General features: G+C 38.6%; 1 protein-coding gene across 8 annotated transcripts in view; it reads left to right on the top strand.

Moving 5' to 3' along the window:
- Positions 1-27,223, top strand: part of Trpgamma (Transient receptor potential cation channel gamma) — a 129,451-nt gene that overhangs the window by 4,492 nt on the left and 97,736 nt on the right. For all 8 annotated transcript variants that reach the window (XR_012410058.1, XR_012410057.1, XM_073966293.1 and 5 more), the window contains one exon: positions 7,689-7,904. The gene's annotated coding sequence lies outside the window, so the exon portion shown is untranslated. The remainder of the gene's footprint in view (positions 1-7,688; positions 7,905-27,223) is intronic.

Here is a 27,223-nt window from a genome sequence, read left to right as displayed (position 1 = left end):
TGCGTTTTGTAGCATAGCAGGGAAGATACTATCTGGACCAGGTGATTTAAAGGGCTTAAAAGTGTTTATCGCCCAAGCTATCTTTGTGTGACTTATGATCTCCTCGATGACACTCACTTCCCCTGTGGCTTGGTTACACATTGGTGGATCGGCTGAGCGATCTGGTGCATCCATGCAGTTGGGAAAGTGGGTTTTGGCCAGGAGATCCAGAGTTTCTAGACCGGAGTTAGTCCATGTGCCATCATCCCGCTTGATACTGCCGATGGAATTAGGGTCCTTCGACAGTACTCTACGAAACCTGGCTACATCCTTTACTCCCTCTATAGACTCGCTAAAGCAGACCCAAGATCTGCGTTTAGCCTTCTTTATTTCGCTGTTGTACTTATTGAAAGATACCTTGTAGTTCTCCCAATCTGTGGACAACTTCGTTTTGTTGGCTTTATTGTAGAGCCTTCTGCTAATCTTCCTGAGATTAGCCAGATCTTTCGACCACCAGACCGGTTGACATCTTCTGCCTGGGTAAGTGAGAGGGCAGGCGGTCTCATAGCTGTCCACCAAAACCTCTGTCACGTGATTCACAGCACTATTAACCTCTGTGGCTGTTTGGGGGTATCGTGACACTCCCAGCTTGGAGCTTACTAGTTCATTGAATTTGTTCCAGTCGGTTTTCCGTGGATTTCTAAATGGTGGCTGTCGAATGCCATTAACAGAGACTTGGAAGAATATCTTCCGATGATCCGAAAAGGAGCATTCTTCCGATACCCTCCAGTCACTGATAATAGATTCGTCTTTATTAGTGAGGGTTATGTCTATAACCTCCCCCCTGATTCTATTTTGAAAAGTGTATTCATTTCCCCTGTTGCATATTCTGAGATTATATTTTAAGATAAAATCGAATACGGACTCACCTCTGGCATTTGTGTCTCTGCTGCCCCAGTGGAAATGGTGAGCATTGGCATCACATCCTAGGATGATGAGGCAAGTGCTACCCATCTCTTTGACAAGCTTCTCCACGTCATTACCCGGTGGGTCAGGGCTCTCGAATGGCATGTAAATGGACGAGAATATGGTGGCTCCATGGGAGCTGCATTCCATCCTTACAGCCGTAATATCACCTCCGCTGAAATTAGAGAGGAATATTAGTTTAAGACTCTTCTTAGCAACTACACAGGTTCTTACCTTGTCCCCGTTGGATGTGGCGAAGGTGGTGTAGTTGCTATCGTTTAATCCAGCAACCTTATTCTTGTATAAGTAAGGCTCCTGGATTAAGACGATGTCAACTTCAGACTTCTTGAGGGCTAGAAGAAGTTCAGCAGCAGCCGCTTTGCAGTGATGCAGATTAATCTGCATTATGCGAAGCAGCTCCAACCATTACACACGGTGTCATAGGGGTTTTTTGTATCTTTCAGGCTATTTTCTTAGGAAGTATGGGCTTGCCCCTGATGAAACTTATACCGTCCCATTGGGGGCAGTGAATACAAGTTGCTACAACAAAAATCAAAGCGATTCGAGAGCAGGTTCTAAACTGAACTTTTCCGAAATTTTGTGTGGGAGGTACCCGAAGGTGTGAACTGATTGAGTCCATATTGGAACCTCATCTAAGAAATTTTACGATGTGCAAAGAATGCACCAATTCGGTTACTTCCTTCAAGAGTTATCGTTCGCACAAATTTTCCGAACATTTCTGAACTTTTGTGGGGGAGGTACCGGAAGGAGTGGACCGATATAACCCATCTTCGAACTAAACTAAGTTTGGACAAAATATTACGAAAGCCAAATCTTGGACCGAATGGGTTGATCCGTTCGAGAGCCGGCCAGCCAGACAGACGGACGGACATGGCTGAATCAACACCAAATTGGCTGAAACACATTTCGTCCAAACATACTTGGGGTCTAAAACCCCAAGGCACAGTTTGCCCGTATGAAATAGTATATACCCTCGTTAGCATAAATGCTGAGGATATAACAAGTAAAAAAGTATCAGTCGGTTTTACCGACAGAGATATACGCTCAGCTTGTGTGAATTGATACACTTTTTTCACAATGTTGGCGACATTTCCTGAGTATTTCAGTCATGTAAAACTTCTCTACAAGTGGTGTCTTGAGACACGCCGTTCGGATTCGGCGATAAACTTTCGGTCCCATATCATTGGCCTAATATGAATCGGGGTGCACTCATTGGTATGTGAGAAGTCTCCCTTGTTCCGTGTGGGATGTTTGTGGAACAATTATATACCTAAAGAAATGGACCGACATAGTCCATGTTTGAAGTGGGCCTTATTTTGGGAGCCATTCCATTTCGCGCCCACCAGTCAATTCAGTTGGTCACCTTATAATTTAGACCTATTGGATCATTATATCAGGAAAAATGAACTTGCCCACGAAAAACACAATATCGCTGTAAACAGGACCACTAGGAGTACCTTTGGTAAAAATTTCCAAAGTATCCTCGAACAGACTATTAACCGCACATAAACAAATATGTTGAACTTTTGTGTGGGCTGTACCCCAAAGAGTGGCCCATTTTTATACCCTCCACCATTTGGATGGTATAATTAAATTTGTCATTCCGTTTGTAATACATCGAAATATTCATCGGAGACCCTATAAAGTATATATAATATTGATCAGCATAAAATTGTATGTCGATTTAACCATGTCCGTCTGTCTGTCTGTTGAAATCAAGATACAACTCCCAATTTTTAAGATAGAGCGTCAAAATTTGGTACGGAAGTTTTTATTACTTCCAGGATGGTTGGTATTGAAAATGGTATTTTTTGGTATTTTAAATGTTGTGGCCACAATAATCCACCGAAATGGCTGAAATTTGGTACTTAGTCTTCGTTGGGGGTATAAAACTTTCCCCCAGAAATTTGTCGGTACAGGTCCATGTCTTAATATAGCCTCGATAGAGCGGTACCTCCCGAATGTGGTTATTGTGAAAATTTTTTACCGAAATTGCTGAAATTTGGAATTTTCTCTTCTTCATACGATTTAATCATCTCGATATTCATAAGGGCACCTGGCTGTCTCCAGATCAGAAAAAAAGAAATCAAATTGATCATGTTGTGATAGATGGAAGAAATTCATCGAGCGTGTTGGATGTACGATCGTTCTGAGGCGCAAACATTGATTCGGACCACTACCTTGTTGCAGCAAAGGTACGCACCCGCTTAAACGTAGCAAACAAAGTACGAACAGACACAACACGAAAGTTAGACATCGGTAAGCTGCAATCACAACAGATAGCCACAGCATATTCTACTCAACTAGCCCAATTGCTTAATCAAAGCACTCCTCATCCCGATAACATATCTGCGCAATGGCAAAGCATTGCCCACTCCATGCAAACAGCCGCAAAATCCATACTTGGATACCATAGACCTCCACCAAGGAATCCATGGTATGATCAGGAGTGTCGTGCTGCCACCGAAGAGAAAAATGCGGCATATAGGGCTACTTTACAATCCGTAGCAACGCGAAGCGCACGAGATACAGGGAGAAAAGGAGAGAGGAGAAACGTCTTTTCCGCAGGAAAAAGAGAGAGATGAAAAAGCGGGAGTGTGAAAAAATCGAGATGTACAGGAGCCAGAATGAAGTCCGAAAATTCTGCCAAAGAGTCAAGCATCAAACTGATGGCTTTGGTACAGGCACATCCTCCTGTAGAGACCAGCAAGGTAATTTAGTAACTGATACAGTTAGTGTACTCAGGATATGGAAAGAACATTTTTCAAAACTGTTGGTATCCAATAGCAGCGAAGACGACGAAAATACCACAGTCCCAATCCCAGAAGATAGTATTGTATGTATACCGCCCAGCCAAGGTGAGGTAAAGACAGCAATAAATCGGCTGAAGAATAATAAGGCAGCAGGAGCCAATGGCTTACCAGCCGAGCTGTTCAAAACCGGAGGCGACACGCTGATAAGGTGTATTCATCAGCTAGTTAGCACCATCTGACAGGAAGAACGAGTACCCGACGATTGGACCCTGAGTATCCTGTGCCCCGTCCACAAGAAGGGAGATAAGACTGTATGCTCTAACAATAGTGGTATAAGTCTACTCCCTATTGCCTACAAGATCGTGCGTGCGAACGACTAAAGCCAATGGTCAACGAGATAATTGGACCATACCAATGCGGCTTTAGACCTGGCAAGAACACCATTGAGCAGATATTTACCCTGCGGCAAATCCTGGAGAAGACCCAAGAGATGCAGATCGACACCTACCACTTTTTTGTCGATTATAAAACAGCCTTCGACAGCCCCCTGCGTTCAAAGGTATTCCAAGTTATGTCTGAATTTGGTATCCCCGCAAAGCTCATCCGGCTTTTTAAAATGACTTTAACTGACACGAGGTCCTCAGTTAAAATAGGAAAGAACCTCTCCGAAGAGTGTGGTACCAAAAGAGGTTTCAGACAAGGAGACAGCCTTTCGTGTGATCTCTTCAACATCCTGCTGGAAAAGGTTATACGAGAGGCAAATGTCAAAAGATGTGGCACAATCTACACCAATAGTCACATGTTACTTGCTTATGCTGATGACATAGACATCATGGGCCGATCAGTAAAAGAAGCAACTGATACCTTTATGAAGGTCGAAGGAGAATCTACTAAAGAGGGTCTGGCGGTAAACGGTGAGAAGACCAAGTTGATGGTGTCGACGCGCATGCGTCCATTGAGCTCGGACCGACTGTGGAGGTTGGTTCCTATAATATTGTGGTAGTAAAAGACTTCGTCTACCTTAACCTCCGTAAACACAAGAAACGACATTAGTTGTGAAATAAAAAGAAGAATTGTATTGGCCAACAGATGCTACTTTGGTTTAAGTAAGCAGTTTAAAAACAAAGCCACATCTCGTCAAACAAAAATAACGATCTACAAAACACTGATACTACCTGTGCTGATGTATGGCTCCGAAGCCTGGGTACTTGCGCAAGCTGACATGGCAGTGCTTGGTGTGTTTGAGAGAAAAATTCTTCGAAAGATCTGTGGACCAATCTGCGTTGACGGTGAATATCGACGTCGCATGAACCACGAGCTGTATCTGCTATACAACGACATCAATATTGTTAAACGTATCGAGATGCAGCGATTGCGTTGGCTAGGCCATATCACAAGAATGAGCGATGATGAACCCGCTAAAAAGGCGTATAAATACGGACCGCTTGGCGGTGCACGCAGAATTGGCAGGCAAAGGAATATATGGCGCAAACAAGTGGATGATGAGATGAAAAGGCGCGGTATTCCAGAGTACGAAGCAACTAATAGAGAGAAATGGAGATTTTTTCTTAGTTCGGCCTATGGAACAAATGTTCTGTAATGGGTCAGCTAAGTAAGTAAGTAAGAAACCCAGATTTTCACTACTTTTACCGTTATAAAAAAATAAAAGGAAGTGACACAAACGAACTAAAGGCATTGTCGTTGTCCATGGATCCCAACACGATATAATTTTCCATCAGAACTCTTGAATATCACTGTGCAACATTTTTAAGCTGATCTTGTGCAAACAATTCGAACTGCGGATTTTTTGAAAGTACAGACCCAAACGACAAGAAACCCTAGTAGGGGTTTGTTGTGTCAGATCCAGCTCGGATTTTATGGCCCCATCTAAACATGGTTAAATATTGAGTTTTTAAAGAAATTTGGGGCTATATCTCTGAAACCAATGCGAATCTTCTTCTGACCTCTGAAGCAAATTTGTAGACAAGGACAAGAATACAATATTTGGAGAAATAATGAAGTCGAAAAACTACATTTATTGCCTCAAATTTTAAAATATATGCAAAAATACCACAATTTTTATACATTTCGCACCGTATCTCCAAAATCGTTAATTTTTCCTGAATATTTTCAGTTGGAAAAATATTCCCAGGAATGTAATACACAACTCTTCAGAACATGTCATTGTTGTAAAATGCCTCTATGCCTCTATTTTCAGTACATTTTTCAAGGACCATTTAATAAAAATGTCAATAAAGAAGTGAAATCCGAAATGCGAGAATAAACTGTTGGTGTGAACTGTGTTTGAAATACGTGCTGTAAAAGATATGATGCAAAATACCGCTGAAACAACATGAAGTAAGCATTTTAGAGTTTCAGAATGTTCTAAAGAATTGTTGAGAACTTTATTTGGAAGATTTTTGCAAAAGGTTACTTGGTTCAACTCCCAATAGTTTAGCCGATACTGACCAGAATTTCAGCAATTATGTAAAAAGTTCTATATTTTATAGATTTTGATGCCCTAGGAGGAGTTTTTCTTGTGTGGTTTCTTCAAGAGATAAGTTCTACTAGTTTAGGGCTACAATATTGCTAAAGACAGCAAGGTCAAATTTCTATTTGTTTCTGAGATAAAGGCCTGATAAATGCAAAAAAGTGTAGATTTAGCCCGGTTTAGATGAGGCCATAAAATCCGAACTGGATCTGACAGGACAAAACCCAACTAGGGTTTTTGTAGTCTAAATATGCACTTTAAAAAAATACATACGAGAAGTTGTTTGCATTTTCAGTGTTGCATAGTGTATTTTTCTGGTCAACTTTTGTAGCACAGTGCCATTTATCGACATTTTTCGAAAAGTTTGCACCTTCTCAAGGCCAAAATTGCCTGAAGGAGCGTTCCAATGCTTTTGCGATGTATTAGAGAGTTATTAATTACTGTCTTGGCTACAATTTTAGTCCTTGTGTTCGATCAAAAATCTCAATGGTTTGGCTGTTATATGCCAAAATGTCTAAAAAACGTGGATAAAAAACTTAAAGTCAAATTAGGGAGGCTCGATTTTCACCGTAGATCTATGCTCTAGTGGACTTTTTTGCTCAGTTCAATCCCAGGAATAAGAAACGCGAAGGGCTCATTAAGGTTTTCAAATCGCCCCGGCCTACTGTGAATAGTGGGTGTACGGTGTATAATTATGAACACATAATAGCAATAAAACTTCATCTTCAAGGTTAACTAGGTCAAAATATTTTGTAATAATGGTTTCTCTGGTTTAGGTTCGTAGGTACCAAACCATTCGCGTCTTTCGCGTTGATATTATCACTCTGATGGAATCATCGTTTGCTCCCCGATTCACATTGAATAAAATATTCACGTCTTTTTCATTAACATTCTTGAATACCTACCTTTATTCGAGGTGATTTTGCAGCAATACCGATTCCCTAATAACTCATAAAAAACACCATATTATATTAATTAATACAAATATAATGTTAATGACAAAAAGTTAATTGTGCACAATGGACATACATGCAACTCACAGCTAACCCAACACAATTGAAAGGATGACACACTGTTCATAATATTCATTAATCTAATGCCAATTATACCCAAACGTCGTGCCCCCTCTACTATTTCCCATCTATAAAACCGATGTTTATTTACTAATACCTTTCATTGTGTTTTTTGTTGTTGTTATTAAACAAAACAATCTTAAATAAACATTCCAATTCACATTGCACCGTATTTTTGTTTATATTTGCGGAGAGATCGAATAAATGCAATTTTGTTTTATTACATTTTCATTTGGCATAATTGTAGCCAAATTTCATTTTTGATTTTATAGGCAAAGGAATTTTGTATAAATCTAAATATTGCGAATCAATTTATATTTTGGAAATTGGTAACACAAACAAAATATACAAAAATACAATTTACAATGCGATAAAAATCTTTTGTTAATACATATTATTTTGAAGATAATTAGCGGTGATTTTTTGACAAAAGAAATCTTTAAGAGAGAGAAGCTGTCAAATTAAAGAAATCCTGTGAAAAAAATATTAAAAAAAAATATTTCTAAGTGAAAAAGTGCATTTTAAGAAAATATTAACAAATAGTTGCAACAAAACAGCCTGGAGGTTTTAAGACAACAATCGCGTTCTATTGCTGCCCTTAGGAGGAAATCACAGTTCAAGGTAAGTTTTAGAAAAATTACATATGCATGTACAAATATACATATGTACATACATGTATGTATGTATACTTACTTACTTAGCTGGCCCATTACAGAACACTTGTTCTATAGGCCGAACTAAGAAGAGATCTCCATTCCTCTCTATTTGTTGCTTTGCACTCTGGAATACCGCGCCTTTTCATCTCATCATCCACTTGTTGGCGCCATCTATTCCTTGGCCTGCCAATTCTGCGTGCACCGCCATGTGACACGCCTTTTTAGCGGGTTCATCATCGCTCATTCTTATGATATGGCCTAGCCAACGCAATCGCTGCATCTCGATACGTTTAACAATATTGATGTCGTTGTATAGCAGATACAGCTCGTGGTTCATGCGACGTCGATATTCACCGTCAACGCAGATTGGTTAGTAGATCTTTCGAAGAATTTTTCTCTGAAGCACACCAAGCACTGCCATGTCTGCTTGCACAAGTACCCAGGCTTCGGAGCCATACATCAGCACGGGTAGTATCAGTGTTTTGTAGAGCGTTATTTTTGTTTGACGAGATGTGGCTTTGTTTTTAAACTGCTTACTTAAACCAAAGTAGCATCTGTTGGCCAATACAATTCTTCTTTTTATTTCACAACTGATGTCGTTTGTTGTGTTTACGGAGGTGCCGAGGTAGACGAAGTCTTTTACTACCTCAATATTATAGGAACCAACTTCCACAGTCGGTCCGAGCTCAATGAACGCATTGCGCGTCGACACCATCAACTTGGTCTTCTCACCGTTTACCGCCAGACCCACTTTAGCAGATTCTCCTTCGACCTTTATAAAGGTATCAGTTACTTCTTTTACTGATCGGCCCATGATGTCTATATCATCAGCATAAGCAAGTAACATGTGACTATTGGTGTAGATTGTGCCACTTCTTTTGACGTTTGCCTCTCGTATAACCTTTTCTAGCAGGATGTTGAAGAGGTCACACGAAAGGCTGTCTCCTTGTCTGAAACCTCTTTTGGTACCAAACTCTTCGGAGAGGTTCTTTCCTATTTTAACTGAGGACCTCGTGTCAGTTAAAGTCATTTTACAAAGCCGGATGAGCTTTGCGGGAATACCAAATTCAGACATGGCTTGGAATACCTTTGAACGCAGCGGGCTGTCGAAGGCTGCTTTATAATCGACAAAAAGGTGGTAGGTGTCGATCTGCATCTCTTGGGTCTTCTCTAGGATTTGCCGCAGGGTAAATATCTGGTCAATGGTGGACTTGCCAGGTCTAAAGCCGCATTGGTATGGTCCAATTATCTCGTTGACCATAGGCTTTAGTCGTTCGCACAATATCCCTGACACGATCTTGTAGGCAATAGGGAATAGACTTATGCCCCTATAGTTAGAGCATACAGTCTTATCTCCCTTCTTGTGGACGGGGCACAGGATACTCAGCTTCCAATCGTCGGGTACTCGTTCTTCCTGACAGATGGTGCTAACTAGCTGATGAATACACCTTATCAGCGTGTCGCCTCCGGTTTTGAACAGCTCGGCTGGTAAGCCATCGGCCCCTGCTGCCTTATTATTCTTCAGCCGATTTATTGCTGTCTTTACCTCATCTTGGCTGGCGGTATACATTCAATACCATCTTCTGGTATTGGGACTGTGGTATCTTCGTCGCCTTCGCTGCTATTGGATACCAACAGATTTGAAAAATGTTCTTTCCATATCCTGAGTACACTATCTGTATCAGTTACCAAATTACCTTGCTGGTCTCTACAGGAGGATGTGCCTGTACCAAAGCCATCAGTTTGATGCTTGACTCTTTGGTAGAATTTTCGGACTTCATTCTGGATCCTGTACATCTCGATTTTTTCACACTCCCGCTTTTCCATCTCTCTCTTTTTCCTGCGGAAAAGACGTTTCTCCTCCCTCCTTTTCTCCCGGTATCTCTCTCGTGCGCTACGCGTTGCTACGGATTGTAAAGTAGCCTTATATGCCGCATTTTTCTCTTCGGTGGCAGCACGACACTCCTCATCATACCATGGATTCCTTGGTGGAGGTCTCTGGTATCCAAGTATGGATTTTGCGGCTGTTTGCATGGAGTGGGCAATGCTTTGCCATTGCGCTGATATGTTATCGGGATGAGGAGTGCTTTGATTAAGCAATTGGGCTAGTTGAGTGGAATATGCTGTGGCTATCTGTTGTGATTGCAGCTTACCGATGTCTAACTTTCGTGTTGTGTCTGTTCGTACTTTGTTTGCTACGTTTAAGCGGGTGCGTACCTTTGCTGCAACAAGGTAGTGGTCCGAATCAATGTTTGCGCCTCGGAACGATCGTACATCCAACACGCTCGATGAATGTCTTCCATCTATCACAACATGATCAATTTGGTTTCTTGTTTTCTGATCTGGAGACAGCCAGGTGCCCTTATGAATATCGAGATGATTAAATCTGATACTGCTAACTACCATGTTTTTTGCAGCTGTAAAGTCTATCAGCCTCATACCATTGTCAGATGTTTCACTGTGGATACTGAATTTCCCGACTGTTGGGCCAAAGATATTCTCCTTTCCAATTTTGGCATTAAAATCGCCTAGAATGATTTTAATGTCATGGGCAGGGCAACGGTCATATGTTTCTTCTAAGCGCTCGTAAAATATATCTTTGGTCTGTTCGTCCTTTTCTTCAGTGGGAGCATGAGCGCAAATAAAGCTGATGTTGAAGAATTTAGCTTTTATTCGAATTGCAGCAAGTCTTTCATTCACTGGGGTGAAGCTGGATACCAGATGTTTTAGTCTCCGACTAACTACGAATCCACAACCAAACTCATGCTTTACGTCATGGCAGCTATAATACAGTGCGTCACCTTTAGGTGTTGTTGTTACGCCTTTCCCAATCCATCGTACTTCCTGTATGGCAGTAATATCGGCCTTGTACTTTTCAAGTACGTCTGCCAATGCGAAGACTGCACCTTCTCTATAGAGAGTGCGAACATCCCAGGTGCAGATTCGCAGATCATGGTCCTTAAAACGTTTGCGGGGTTCGTCAACTTTAGAGGGGTTTGTAGGCTGTAGGCTGTTTTTTCTAGGGGAGGGTTACTAACCCGACGCCCAAACCCAAGTTTTTAACGTTCTTATGGGTGAACTATGTATGTATATTGGATATTTCATGTAAAGAATAATAATTACCAACTACTGTAAATAAAAACTAGTAAGAGAGGGTTATAGTCGGACAGGGCCGACCACCTGATACACTACTCTACTACCCCCGGGCACTAGTTTTCTATGGAATTTCTTTAGTATGATTGCGACATATTTCAGCCGTCCAGTCATACATACATATATAGATAAGTTCATATACACATCCCAGAGATTTTAGAGGTATAGCATATACATACGCAGTCATTACTGGGTACGTAAAGCGTGTAACGTGACCGTTTCATACATGTATTTCTACATGCATCCATTACCATCAACCACCACTACACAGTCAGCATAGTGGACAAATTTAACTTCGGTGTAATTAACGATAATCACTGCTGCATAATAATTCTCATTCACTTCGTGTTACCACCCGAATGTATATTTCAGTTTTATGCACCGAAGACGTCGATCACCAGCCGACAAAGTACGACAAGACGTGTGGCTCGTCCGCAGTCTCGTTATTCGGTAGCTACGATTCGAACACGCTCCTAGTAAGCTCAAAGTCTCTTAGCAAGCTCCAGTCTCTTAGCAAGTTCTTAGAAAGCTATATGCTCTAGTAAGCTCCAAGTCTCTTAGCAAGCTCCAGAGTCTTAGCAAGCCCCAAGCTCTTAGCAAGCTCCAGACTCTTAGCAAGCTTCAAGCTCTTAGTCAGCTCCAAGCCTCTTAGTAAGCTCCAAGCTCCTAGCAAGCTAAACGCTCATAGCCAGCTCAACGCTCATAACCAGCTCCTAAATATTGACCGAACTTTTTCCCCCACAACAACCCGAATGCCATCGAGTCGAGTCATACACTCGACGGCCGCCGAGCCGACAGCCACCCGAAAGCATTACCGAACCACATCTGGGTCGTGTAGAGCCGAGTCCACCCGACAACTGCCGAGCCAAAAGCTACCGATTGCCCGAGCCGACAGCAACTCGAGTCTTGTAGAACTGAGCCACATTCGACAAATGCCGAGCCGAAAGTTACCCGAATGCCTCGAGCCGACAGCAACCCGAATCTTGTAGAGCCGAGCCACATCCGTCAACTGCCGAGCCGAAAGACGCCCGACTGCCCCGAGCCGACAGCAAACCGATTAGTGTGGAGCCAAGCCACACCAGACGATTACCGAGCCACTGCCGATCCGACAGCCGCCGAATAACACAGAACGAACTCAACTAATAACAAATATTGCATCCACTTTCCACACACACATATATATTATTCGTTCATCAAACACCAAGAGTTCACAATAAAGATTAAACTTGTGACCACTCGTGTTTTACTTAAGGTTTGTGGGTCCTTAGGCCGACCCTGGCGGTGACTGAGCCTGGCTAACCTTCAAAATACCGAAATTCGGCAGCTACCGTTCCATGGGGGCTATATCAAAACATCGATCTATACCTAAACATTTCTGGCGAAAAGTTATTGGACTCCATGAAAACTAAATACCAAATTTCCGATATTTCGGTAAAACCTTCAAAATACCGAAAAGCAAGTGGTACGCTTCCATGGGGAATATAGGAACCCGCGGGCCTATAGATAATTCTCTTCTGGAATATTTTATAACCCCATGGAAGACTAAATAACAAATTTCAGCCATTCCGGTGAAATATTGAGGCCACAACCTTCAAAATACCGGAAATAGGGAGGTACCGTTCTATGGGGCCTATATCGAAACATGGACCTATACTGATGAATTTCAGTCAGAAAGGCTTTTATCTCCAACAAAGACTTAATACCAAATTTCATTTCGGTGGGTTGCTGTGGCCACAATTTTCAAAATACCGACAAACGGGAGGTACGGTTTTATGGGGGCTATATGAAGGCGAGGACATATACCGACAAATTTCTGGGAGAAAGTTGTATACCCCCAACGAAGGCCAAGTACCAAATTTCAGCCATTTCGATGTACTAATGAGGCTAAAATCTTCAAAATACCGAAAATCCGGAGGTACCTTCGGTGGGGGCTATACTAAGGCGTGGACCTGTACCTACAAGACTCTGTGGCAAAGTTTTCTACCCCCCAACGAAGACTAAATACCAAATTTTAGTCATTTCTGAGGAATATTGAGGCCAAAACCTTCAAAACACCAAAAATCGGGAGGTACGTTCTATGGGGGCTATATGAAGGCGTGGACCCATACCGACAACTTTCATATGGAACGTGTAATACCCAAATGAAGACGAAATACCAAATTTCAGCCATTTCGGTGGATTATTGTTGCAACAACCCTCAAAATACCGGAAATAGGGAGGTACCGTTCTATGGGGGCTATACTAAGGCGTGGACCTGTTCCCACAAGAGTCTGGGGGAAAGTTTTATACCGAAGACTAAATGCCATTTCTTCCATTCATTGGAAGGTCTTATGTTCATAGGAGACCACTTCTTATCATCGGTGGCAGCTGAAAGGTCTTCTATCCATTGAATATCGGTCTTCTATCCATAAAAGAAAAGCCCTATATCCATAGAAGAAACGACTTCTATACGTAGAAGATGAATTCCCAGGGCGTATAACAATTATCGTTGATCATACGCCCTGATAACCCATATTCGTTGTTTAGAAATTATAATAATATGAATAACTAAGGGGTAGTTTACACTATATGTGAATGTCATATGACATGAAATTTTCCATCATTATATAGTCGCTAATATGTGCAATATTGGGGATTTTGCTTACGTCACACTAGCAAAAATGTAATAAAATTACGTCTCCACATTGCCTGCGTGGGTAGATATGGAATGTTTTTATTTCGTGTCATATGACATCTACATATAGTGTAAACTACCCCTAAGTAACAAGTTTACCATAGGCTTTCGGTAGTAAAGGGTGTCCAACTAGAGGTACTTTTTTATACCCTCAGCATTTCTGCTAACGAGGGTATATGAGGAAAAGTCAAAATTTTTTAGTTTCCATGAAGCCAAGGTTTGCACTATTATAATACGCGAACTATTGTAGTTTACCAGTAACTATGACTATTGCTGGATTAATTTAGATGTTTTTGTACAAAGCTCAAAAATTTAGCAAAAAAATTTAATTTACGTGGCAGTTACGACCGCGTAAAGGAAAAAACATAGGTAAAAACAAGTTGAATCTAAACAAGTTTTTTACATTGCTATTCGATTTCTGATTATACCATTCAAATGACGGACATCTGTCCAAAGTAAAAGTATGAGAATACAAAATGAAGATTACACTTCTAATGTATCACTTTCCAAAATTTCCTCTGCATCCACCTTTTATGGATGCTGACATTTTGTAGCCGGATTTCAGGTGTTTTTTGTATTTTTTATGTAACTGGGACGCGCATTCGGATATTTCGAAAAACCAATTATAGGATTAAAGAACTCGCGATTTCGCATAATCTGATATGTATATTGAGTATGTAGCCCACACAGCAGCAGAGTAATCTACTGCCAAAGGCCAAAATTTAGTGCGATATTTTTTCTAAAAAACCTATTTTTTGGGTACAGTATTTACAATATCGTTTTGAGTGTGCTGGTACCCCGCGATATTTTAGTTTTTCGACGATCCGGATCATATGAATCAGAGATCGTAAAAATCCATCTACTAGAACAGCGGAAATGGCTACTGCAAAAATTGAAAAATTTGCGAAAAATGTTTTATAAAATATCGCTGACTAATTCACGTTTTATGTGGATCGTTTCCATTTCAATGAAGAAAGTGAATCATCACTCGCGTTTGTGCGAAAACAGCGGTTTGAAAAATTTAGTGGCATGGGAGCTGTATCCGATTTATCCAAAAAATACTGTGTGATGCTACATCCACGGTTCTTGATGGATTTTATTGAAATATGTTTAGATCGATGTATTTTTTTTACGGTTGATAGTGAAATCGGATGCGCATAAAATGTGTATGCACTTTGTGCAAGATATAAGCGTTTGTTGCACACTAAACTGCAGACGACGATATATCGGTCCACTCCTTCCGGTACCTCCCCCACAAAAGTTCGAAAATGTTCGGAAAATTTGTATGTACGATGGCTCTTGAAGGAAGTAACCGATTTGGTCCATACTTTGCAAATCGTGAAATGTCTACCAGGCTTAGATGAGTTTCCAATATGGACTCAATCGGTCTACTCCTTCCGGCAACTCCCACACAAAATTTGGGATAAGTTCAGTTTAGGACCTGCTCTCGAATCGCTTTGATTTTTGTTTTAGCAGCTTGTATTCACTGCCCCCTATACGACGGTACAAGTTTCATCAGGGGCAAGTCCACACTTCCTGAGAAAATAGCCCCAAAGTTGCAAAATAACCCTATGACACCGTGTGAAGTGGTTGGAGCGCAAGATAACTCTCGAACGGATCTGTCGATTCGGTCCAAAATTTGGCCTTCGTAATATTTTACTAAAACATAGTTTAAATTCGAAGATGGGTTATATCGGTCCACTCCTTCAGGTACCTCCCCCACAGAACTACAGAAATGTTCGGAAAAATTTTGCGCACGATAACTCTTGAAGGGAGTGACCGATGTAATACATACTTTGCACATCCTAATATATCTACCAGATATAGATCAGGTTCGAATATGGACTAAATTTGTCTACTCCTTCTGGTACCTCTCACACAAAATTTCGGATAAGTTCACTTTAAGACCTGCTATCGAATCACTTGGATTTTTGTTGAAGCTATTTGCATACGCTACCACCATTACGACGGTAAAAGTTTTTTCAGGGGTAAGTCCATATTTCTTGCGAAGACAGCCCGAAAGGTGTAAAAAACCCCTATGTCACCATATGTGGCGGTCGAAGAACACGATAACTCTCGAACTGTTCAACCGATTTGGTCCAACATTTGGTCTTCGTCATATTATATCCAAACTTAGTTTCATGGGCAATACCGGTCCACAACTTTCGGTACTTCTTCCCAATATTTAAAAAATGTCACTAAAATGCTAGGACGATATCACTTGAATGAGGCAACCAATTTGGTCCAAACTTTGGATCTCCTAATATTTTCTCAAAATTTATTTTAACTTCTAAAATGACCCATATCGGTCCTCCCTAAGGGTACCTGCCCTACAAAATTTCAACATTTGTGTCTTAGTGCAGTTAATTCCTAATCCAAATTTTTGTCGGCAAGTTCGAATGTCCCAAAAGGGCCACAAAATTCTGAAGAGACCTTAAATATATTCGATCTGTCCGGAGGTGAAAGTTTCGCTTCACATTGGCTGAGGGTATATATCTGTCGGCAAAGCCGACTGACACTTTTTTACTTGTTTTTCTGTATATTCGTTATTTGTTATGTATAGGTATGTAGACAAAACAATTGGTTATTGCTTATGTAGACATCTGGGATGCTTCTGAAATATTTACGACAAATAGCTCTTGTAATGACGAACACGTTAATAACAAATTTTCTTGGAGGATAGATCCGGTTATCTCAATTTTTGAACCGGATATTCAAACACTTAAAACGATTTTTGAACCGGTTTTAAGTAACCGATTAAACTTATATGTATACCATTAAAAAGCTTATAGAGTTGTCAATCAAATTAAATTAATTCTCTTATGAAAACTTAGTTAGTTGCAGTTCTAGAACAAAAAACTCGTTTTCTTAAACCGTTTTGAAGGAAAAATATCAGTACGCGCAAATATGGAGATCAAAGGCTGGGAGGTGAAAAATTCTTTTTGGCGATGAATGTCGACGAAGATAGTGTGATAAATCCGGAAGGACAGTTCTGCCATAGGACATGAAGGGCATTGAGTTAGAAGAATGAAGTGTTCTACAAAAAGATGCGCCAATCGATTTCACTGAAGACATGTGACCTCAACACGAAGCTACAACAACGCCAAACAGAGATATGGAGCTATTTTCCCAAGTATTATAGGGAAAAAATCAAAAACTTCATCGCGCGATATCTCAGAAACTTGACCTATGGCGAAAATTTCCTTTTGGGTTCTTAGTATACTCATCAAGGGCATTCATCTCCAAAAAAAATTTTCCACACCTCAGACTTTGATTTCCATTTTGTGTCACAATGTAATCGGTCTCAGCAGCCCTTTTAGTTGGTCACCGTAGCATTTTTATAGCTTTCAGGAAGTATGGTTTTATCCATTAAATCATTGTAATCAGGCCCACGAGAACTATGTACGGTGAACATGCTTCGATTGGTTGTAATCATAAAATTACTAGAGTAGATTTGGAAGGGCAGTTGAAAAGGTGCAGTATGTCGTTCGGGAATGTACCGCAAGATGGTCTGCAGATGAATCTGGCTACATCATTGTACTGAATTTAAAACGGCCAAGAATTTAGACGGCTGCACCATCACGAATTTAGTTGTCCTTTATCTATTCATTGAAGAGCGGTCTTCTATCCATAGATGAAAAGCCCTCTATCCATAAAAGAAACAATTTCTATCCGTAGAAGATGAATTCCCAGTGCGTATAACAATTATCGTTGATCATACGCCCTGATAAACCATATTCGTTGTTTATAAATTATAATAATATAAACAACAAAGTAATACGTTTACCATAGGCTTTCGGTAATACAATCTGCAGCCTATTATAATTGAATTTATAGGTTCATATATTTTGCTACGTTTTTTACTTTGCGGTCATTTCAGGCGAACATATGATAATTCTAGTGAAATTTGTTATCACTTTCTATAAAAATCCACAAAATCCACAATTTCGAAATCACAAGTGCATCAAAATTCATTGGTGCGGAAGTCATATAGAAGGCACGAGCTAAATTAAAAATCTGTGACGGTTTTGTTGGTGTGAGTTTTTTTTTCGGAAATTTATCGTACCAGTCAGTATTTAAGGAGATATCTGTGCATAAAGAATAAAAAATTGTAATGTAGGGATTAATCGATTCCAAGAGATTGATTCCAGATTGACTCTAATATGACGAAGTGTAGAATCTACCTTGGCTACACCTTCACTTGAGACACATGCCTTCCTGTGGAGTTACACTTCACAATCTATCAGCGCACAAAGGTAACAAGTGTCCCAGTACCGGCTATTGCGTTAGCAATAATAGTGCATCCTGACCAGCCAAACAAAAATAAATGTTTAAAGGGCCATCATACCAAAAATATAAAGAAAGTTGAAATTAGATTTTTAAATAAAATTCTAGAAATCCCAAAAAAACCAACATCAAATCTTAAACGGTCATTTAGTCATAGCACTTAGGCCCCGACGCTTAACCATTGGCCTAAATAAATGCCAAGTCATTTCCCTACCACCGCCACAAGCACCACAACACAATGTCCTTGGGCTTTATGATAGAGGGCAGTGCACTCTGGCGGCTTGTTGTGGTGTGCATTTATTATTTTCATTTTTTCTTTCTTTTATTATTTTCCGTATGTGTTTTTTTCTATTATTAATTTTAGTTGTTGGATTTTTGCCTTGTAATGTGCATTTGTTTGTTGTTGTTGTCATAATATTCAAGCATGCAATGTTCTAACAGCACCAATACACACACATGAACACACACACATACGTGCTAACAACTAAAACATGCAATGATGTTAATGATGAATAAAACAACAACAACAGCAAAAATACAAGAAATTGCATAGTTTAAACGTGAATGAATTTGATGTCAGTGTGTTGCGAGAGTCATACACTCAACCTTTATATGGCACACACACACTATATATCTGCGTGTGTGTGTTTGGGTATAAAGGGCTTAACACAAACGATTAACCATGACATCGTACCATGATAGGCTTTATCAAACACCGCAACAGCTATAAAAGAATGAATGAGTGTGTGTGCGTGATTTTACTTAACACACAAAACATGAGAAAATATGTTTCAAGAAAATTTGTGATATTACCTCAACCTCCCTCCTTCTCATCATCCTCATATCTCGGTAACGACTAGGTCACATAGGACATTAACTGATAACGAAGCAGTGCCTTAACACAAATACAATGAACAAGTGTGGCATGCATGCCATTGCAGAAGTAGAGGCAACAACAACAACGATATTCACGCCTCAAAACTAGGTTAAACGTTTTTTTCTTCATATTTATAAATTCTTCACATGCACAACGGAACACAAACACAGTCGCCTATTTACCCACCCACCGCATGTCTGTCTTTAGCAAACAAAAGGCAAGTCTAACCAAAGAAATTGAATAAGTAAACAAGAGAAAAGGGTCTAAGGGTGGACGCCACCGACTTTAGTGCACTCTACATGGAATTGTTTGCTCATGTGGCTTTTCTAGAAAGTCTGCTATTGCCGTGGAACCTATGATAGACAATCAAGGGTATTGGTCTTTCACGCAATTCCAGTGCCTGAGTAGAGTTTTCTATGGAAATTCTGAAGTTTCTTTTATATAAAATATAAAACATAACAAATAAAATGTAAAATATAAAACTAAAATATAAAATAAAAAAATACACAATTAAAATCTATATAAATAAAACTCAAATGTAGTTCGTTGGTAATGACATCAGTTGAGAACGGCTGGACCGATTTGGACAATTCTTTCTGTAAAATGTGCGCCATAACCATATTATTGCCGATATTCGAAATCGAAGGTTTTCCTGCCACAAACAGAGCGGCGAATGTATCGTTTTCAATCCATTCTCGTGTGTCGTTCTCGAACAAAATATCCCCAAAACTATCGAGAAACATTGGAAAACGATATCGTTGTCGATAGCAATGGTATGGCGGGTAGCCTACAAATTCAGTTGAATTTCGGAAGGGGCGGGGTAATTCCCCTATACCCTATTTTTTAAAAATGTGATATTTACAACAATTACGAATTTATCTATTTGGAAGTTAATTCGTGAGACAATTGTGGTTGTGTCTCCGACCTTACCCTTTCCTGAAAATGTCAAAGAATGTACAGGGATGGCCCCCGGTGAAAATAGTATGCATATTATCTTGAATTTTGAAGGGGGAATATTTAAAAAAACGCCTTACCTCTATGAATAAAAATCAAATGGAAGGAAAGTTTATCACGACCCTGAAAACAGGCTACATATTTTATTGAATTCCAGAGGGGGCGGGGTTCCTCCCATATGCGATATTTTAAAAAAAAACGTTATATTTGCAAAAATTATGCATGTATCGGTTTAAACATTTACCGATTAATCTACATTCCAGGTACTTCCAGAGCCTAAAGACCCGGCCACGCCTGTTTTTTGTATGTCATTACTCCAATACTACTGAAGGGATTTCCATAAAATTTGCAGCAAAAGTTCAATGTTTGCCGTTGTTATGTATATTTTATGAATTTCGGAAGATGTGGGGTACGTTCCCCATGTCTTTCTTTTAAACGCTATATGTATAAGCCAAACTTATGATTATATCGGTTTCAGCATACATTTTGGTAGGCAATGAAGTTGTGTGCACCCTAGGTACATATTTGGAGCCAAAATACCGGACCTCGCCCATTTTTTTTAATATGTTATATCTTGAAAACTGAAAACATTATTTTTCCAAAACTACTGAACCGAATTTTCAGAAAATGTTCAGGAATGACCCGTGGTCCAAAATGCTATATATTTGTAAAAGAATTTCGCTATATATTTTATAATCGCTATATTTGCTAACCTTATGAGTACATCGGGTTGCTAATTAATTTTCGGGGCAACGGTGGTTGCGCCCCCGATCAAGAAAAACTATATATTTACAAATTTCCTTAAATGGTGGGGTTCATCGGACCATCAGCCATGAAAAGCTGAAACATATAAGTCTCAATAGGCGGGTGAATTCGACTTAACCATTTTTTAACTTTTATAATTAGATCGCTTTAGGATAAAGACAGGGACATGGACGATAATAAATCCTAAAAAGCATAAAATGGCGAAAAATCCGTAAGAGAAAAGAAAGGTTACAGACCAAATCTTTTGATAAATTTAAAATCCTTTTCGGTTTGACAATAGGCCGAAGAAGTGAGGTAGAAAATACCTATTTTTGAATTGTCAAGCATAAAGTCGATAAAAAGTTGTCATTAAAACTCTTTACGACGGGCCAGCAACGCGGACCGGGGTCTGCTAGTATATAATAAATAAGAAATAAATTTAAATTAAATATAAAATGTAAAATATAAAATAAAAAACATAACAAATATAAAAATAAAAAATATAAAATATAAGGTATAAAATAAAAATGTAATATATAAAAATATTAAAAATAAAATATAACATGTAAGAAAAGTATCAGTCGGCTTTGCCGACAGAGATATACCCTCAGCCTAGAGGATTTAAACTTTTGACGAGTAGGTACTTTAAGGAATGGACCGACATAGTCCATTATGGAAGTGGATCTTATTTTGGAAGTCATATCTTTTCGATAGAAATCGCGCCGACTATTCATTTCAGTTGTATAACTTTTGGATCAGTATGTCAGGAAGCATGGACTTGTCTACGGAAAACTGTATATCGCTGTAAACAGGAACACAACGAACAGCATCGGTATACATTTCGAAAATATCTTCAAACACACCCTAAATTGAACTTAGAAACAAATATTGAACTTTTGGGGGGGGGGGGGGGGGTGGGGGTTACCTTAAGGAGAGGACCGATATGGACCATTTTAGAAGTTAAACTAAATTTGGACAAAATATTAGGAGATCCAAAGCTTGGACCAAATTATTTGCCCCGTTCATGCCATTTTAGTGACATTTTTCAAATATTTGGGAAATAACGGAAGTTGCGGACCGATATTGCTCATCTTCGAACTGAAACTAAGTGTGGACAATAGGGTTATGACTTTTTGACATTTTTCCTCAAAAATGATTTCCTGTAGCAGGGATGAATGAACTTTTGCCTATTAATCACTATGCTATCGTTTATTCCATTGAAATATAAAAAAAGTTCACGCACAAATCGATTTTAAAAAAATTATTTTTTGAAAAAATATATGAAATGAAAAAAATGTTTTTTTCAAAAAAATTATTTTTTGTTGCACGGATGAATAAATATAATATAATTGTTCCACAACATCCCATAGGGACAAGGGAGACTTCTCTCATATCAATGAGTGCACCCCGATTCATATTAGCTCAATGATATGGGACCTACAGTTTATCGCCGAGTCCGAACGGCGTGTCTAAGACACCACTTTTGTAGAGAAGTTTTACATGGCTGAAATACTCAGGAAATGTCGCCAACATTACTGAGGGGTATTTTGCCACCGTTGAAAAGTGTTTTGATGTTGCCTGGCCGGGGAATCGAACCCACGACCTTATGTGTGCAAGGCGGGTGTGCATACCATTGCACCACGGTGGATGAATAAATATAAGCCTACTAATAACTATAATAACGTTTATTTCATTCAAATATTAAAAAGTCGCGAAAAAAGTCACTTTGAAAAAAATTTAAATTTTTTGTTTTTTGTTAAAAAAATATATTTTTGAAAAAAAGCGTTTACGACATTTTTACGATTCTCAGAATTCAAGAAAAATAGTGAGAAATAAATGTTATGTCATTTTAATTATCTCATGTGGCTCTAAAGTTTATTTTCAATTATATATCTGTTTTCAGTGACTTCAAAAAATTGTCCATAATTTTGATAAATTCAAATTTTAAAATCATTTTGTGCGTGAGGTTTTTTAACCGAATCACCTTATAATTAAGATTTTATGTAATCTTATGGCAAAACTCATCACGCTATGATACAGGGATATGAGGTTGTAAAAAAGTCATAACCCTAGTGGACAAAATATGATGAAGGCCAAATTTGGTCAAGTTGATCAGTTCGAGATTTATCGTGCTCTCCAACTACTACAAGTGGCGTCATAGGGGGTTTTTTAAACCTTTCCGGCTGTTTTTTCAAGAAGTATGGACTTGCCCCTGAAAAAAACTTTTACCGTCGTAATGGAGGTAGCGAATGTAAATCGCTCCAACAAAAATCAAAGTGATTCGATAGCAGGTCTTAAAGTAAACTCATCCGAAATTTTGTGTGGGAGGTACCCGATCTACCTGGTCTATATCTGGTAGATACATTAGGATGCGTAAAGTATGGACCAAATCGGTCCTTCCCTTCAAGAGTTATCGTGCGCACAATTTGTCCGAATATGTTTGCACTTTTGTGGGGGAGGTACCTGAAGGAGTGAACCGATATGGCTTATCTTCTAACTTATACTAAGTTTGGACAAAATATTATGAAGGCCAAATTTTAGATCGAATCGGCAGATCCGTTCGAGAGTTATTTTGCGCTCCAACCACTACACACGGTGTTATAGGGTTTTTTTTTGAAACTTTCAGGCCATTTTCTCAGGAATTTTGGTTTCAAATCCGTTCGCATTCATAAAATTGGCCAATGCGCGCAAAAGTTATATCGGCTTTTATTCTCATATAAAGAAAAAAATATTTAGAAATGTCTTATGGGATGTTTGTGGAACAATTATATATATTATTTGTTCTTATGAGAAAATATATGCATATATCGTTAACAGCATTCAATATCTATTCGTAGATGTTTAAAAATGTATAAAATTTATTTTTATTTTCGCGGAAAATCAACAAATAATAAAAAAAAATCTTGAAGATAATCCAAATTATCCTGCCCCAGAGTCCGTACAAAGCTTAAAAGATAAATTAAAAATATCTACAGAATCTAGACAATGCGTAGAAAAATATGAAACCAAATTTATAGAGATTGGGTGTATAAATTACATATTATAGCAAAAAAAAAAGAGAAACACTTATTCTTGAAATATTATTCCAAATACATATTTTTTGGCTTGATTAGAAAAATTAGAAAAAATATTTTAGAGTTCTCGAAATATTTCGCTAAAATCCCACACACAGTAATTAATGTATTCTGCTAACGCTTCATTAAGAAATATGGTTTAACATCGCAAAAGCTTAGTTGCATACTGAAATAACTTATAAAGATAGGAAAATAAGAGTAATATTGAAATTACAATCATTCAAAATATATGAAAATTAAAAAGTCTGTTATTCGCGAATTAGTTAAAGTCGGTTGATGAGCATCCGATTTTGGATACAGCGAATCAACCTCTTTCAATATTTATGAATATTTCGATGTTTCACTCAGCGGCCATTATGTGCCGTCAGTTGCATCTCACAATGGTTAAAAGTCGCGCAATGTGCATACGATTTTGATGCGCAAACGGTTTCATTAGCGCCCATCAAAAATACGTCACTATACACCTATTTCAAATAGATTCTTGAGGAACCGCGAATGTGCCTCCACATTAAATTTTACGTAAAAAACCCATATTACTAGCGTTTCTCTGTAGTTTATGACACGCGTTTTCGCACATATTATAAAAGTGTATAAGGGATTCCATTTATGTAAATTTTTTAAAGATAATCGCGGTTTAGTACGCAGATTTGTCAAAATATATTTTTACTGATTTTCCTATTTTCAAGGTATCTATATCCGCGGTTTTAGTGCATGGATTCGATCGCGGAAGGGCTCATTAGATCCGTCGCATAAAAAAAACTAAATTCACGCGGGGTTCAAAGGAAATTGAATGACACTTGTAAATTTTAAACGCAAAAAATTGGTTTTTTAAAAATATGCACACATCAAATTTTAGCCTTTAGACTACAATTACTAGGATTCTGTAGGGAGCACACTCATGAGATATACATTAAACAAAGTAAAATCAAGAGTTCTATAATCCTTTTTACGAGTATGGAATATTATCTTGTAGCGCGTCCGGATTATTAAATTCAAAAAACCCCGAAATTCCGGACATCAGCATCAATTTTAGGTAGATGCAGTGGATATACCGAAAAATCATACACTAGTATCATTCTGCCCATGGAGTATTCTGTGATTCTTTTTTTGGGCAAAGGTCTATAAAATGTAAGGTTAAGCCAGAAATCGGAAGGGAACATAAAAAACTTGTTGGCTTCAACCCATTTTTTTACATTGATGTCAACCCAGCTTCCACTAAAATTAATTTTAATGTTCGACATTATGGGATCCCTCCTAAACACTTCATTTTAAAGAATTTCAGTCATACTCAATAGGATATGTTAACAGTTCGCGAATTCTGAATGGGTGAAACTCGAATTCATCGATTGTAAAAGATTTTTGGTTTTTACCATATATATAAAGTAGAAAAATGTTTGTACGTTTGTTTGTTTGAAGTTTATGGACTCAAAAACCGCTGAACCGATGGCCTGAAAGTAACATAGGCTATACAAATTTCTGAAATTCCGCGTTGATCAGAAGATATAGCATCAGAATCGGAGTTACCTCCAAAAAAATTAGATTTTTATGCAAATATCTATAGAATGGTAACAGATAATGTCTCGAAATTTTGGATAGAAGAAGGAATTTGGTCTAGAAATAAATTTGCCAAATTATATTGAAATCTGTTCAGACTTGGATATAGCTCCCATATATGTTTTCGGCCGATTTCATGTTTTTTAGGTATTAAACACGCTATGTACATACATATGTACAATTTCAATGAAATTTGGAATGTGTGACGGAATTGGGCCTAGAAATAAATTTGCCAAATTATATTGAAATCGTTTCAGATTTGGATATAGCTCCCATTTACATATATATGAAGTATTTGATGCACCTAACACGCTACATATACCCGATTTTAACGAAAGTTGGAATGTGTGAAGAAAATTGGTCTACAAATAAATGTGTCAAAATATAAAATATGAAACATAAAATATAAAATACAAAAATACGTAGCAGGTATTCGATGAAAGTCTCTCAATTCACAAAGGCTGAAGGTACATCTCTGTCGACCTCGATTAAGTTGATCCTACGATCATTATAGCGATGTATTTTAAACTTTTGAACCATAACCAAATAGTTGCGTGGCTTTATAAATACATAAAATCACATTTATTAGATTTGGGAGAGCAACTTAAAAATCTTTTAAATATCTCACCTAAAAATCGGTAAAAAAAAAATCCATCTTTATTGCCTTCTTTGGGTCTATCTAAAAATCTTTAAAAAAATGCACTTTGGTCATTCGATTTTAGGGCCAACGCAAAAATCTTTAAAAATTCCCTTTGGTAAAACACACTTTCGCACACGTCTACACAAAGGAAAAGGAATAACAAAAAACATGATGCCATGGCTTGGAGACCGAAATGCCAAAGAAACACACAAAACAAATATACCAGATATACAAAACAATGTGTGTTGTTTGTGTTCGCAAAACATGCACCAGCCGACAACAACTATTTGCAGCATTGCATCACGACAATGTAGGATAAACAGAGTCCACTTTTTTGCTTGTTGTCGGTCGCTCTATTGTTCACATAAAACGTTTTTAATTGTTTCTTTATTCGTTCATGCATATTTTTTTGGTTTCCTTTTGTGTTTGTGAAAAGTGTTTAACGCTTTAAAAGTGGCACAAAAACGTGGCTTGTACAAACAATTTCAATACCAGGGTGCGTATGTTTGTTTCTTTGTGTAAAACTTGGAGAAAAACGTTGTTCATACGACTTATTGCCCCGAGAACAAAGTAAATTAAAAATTTGAGAAAGAAACGGTGCTTTTATGGGCACTTTCTGAAAGAAAAGGCGGAGCTATCGACGCTTTTTGAAAGAAAGGGAGGTTCTGTAGGCCCTTTCTGGAAGATATGGTGCTTTTATAGGCCCTTTCTGGAAGAAAGGGTGCTTCAATATTCTCTTTCTGAAAGAAATGGTGTTTCTGTAGACCCCTTATGAAAGAAAGGCTGCTTCTATAGACTCTTTCTGAAAGAATGGGTGCTTCTATAGACAGTTTTTGAAACAAAGGGTGCTTATATAAACATTTTCTGTAAGAAACGGTGCTTCTATAGACACTTTCTGAAAAAATGTGCTTCTGTAGACCCTTTCTGAAAGGAATTGTGCTTCTATAGAAAGTTTACTTCTATTCACCCTTTCTGAAAGAAAGGTAGTTTCTGTCGACACACTCTGAAAGATAAAGTGCCTCTATCGATCTTTTTTGAAAGAAAGGGTGCATCAAAAGACCCTTTCAGGAAGATAGGGTGCTTCTCTAGACCCTCTTTGACCCTTTCTGAATGAAAGGGTGTTTCTATAGATCCCTTCTGAAAGAAAGGGTGCTTCTTTAGATCCCTTCTGAAAGAAAGGGTGCTCCTATAGATCCCTTCTGAAAGAAAGGGTGCTTCTATAGATCACTTCTGAAAGAAAGGGTGCTTCTATAGACCCTTTCTCAAAGAAAGGGTGCTTCCATAGATACTTTCTGGAAGAATGGGTGCTTCTATAGACCCTTTCTGG

Source organism: Musca autumnalis, unplaced genomic scaffold, assembly GCF_047663935.1.
Source record: "Musca autumnalis isolate F117 unplaced genomic scaffold, ASM4766393v1 scaffold_2, whole genome shotgun sequence".
Taxonomy (NCBI): domain Eukaryota; kingdom Metazoa; phylum Arthropoda; class Insecta; order Diptera; family Muscidae; genus Musca; species Musca autumnalis.
This window is presented reverse-complemented; position numbering and strand designations above follow the sequence as displayed.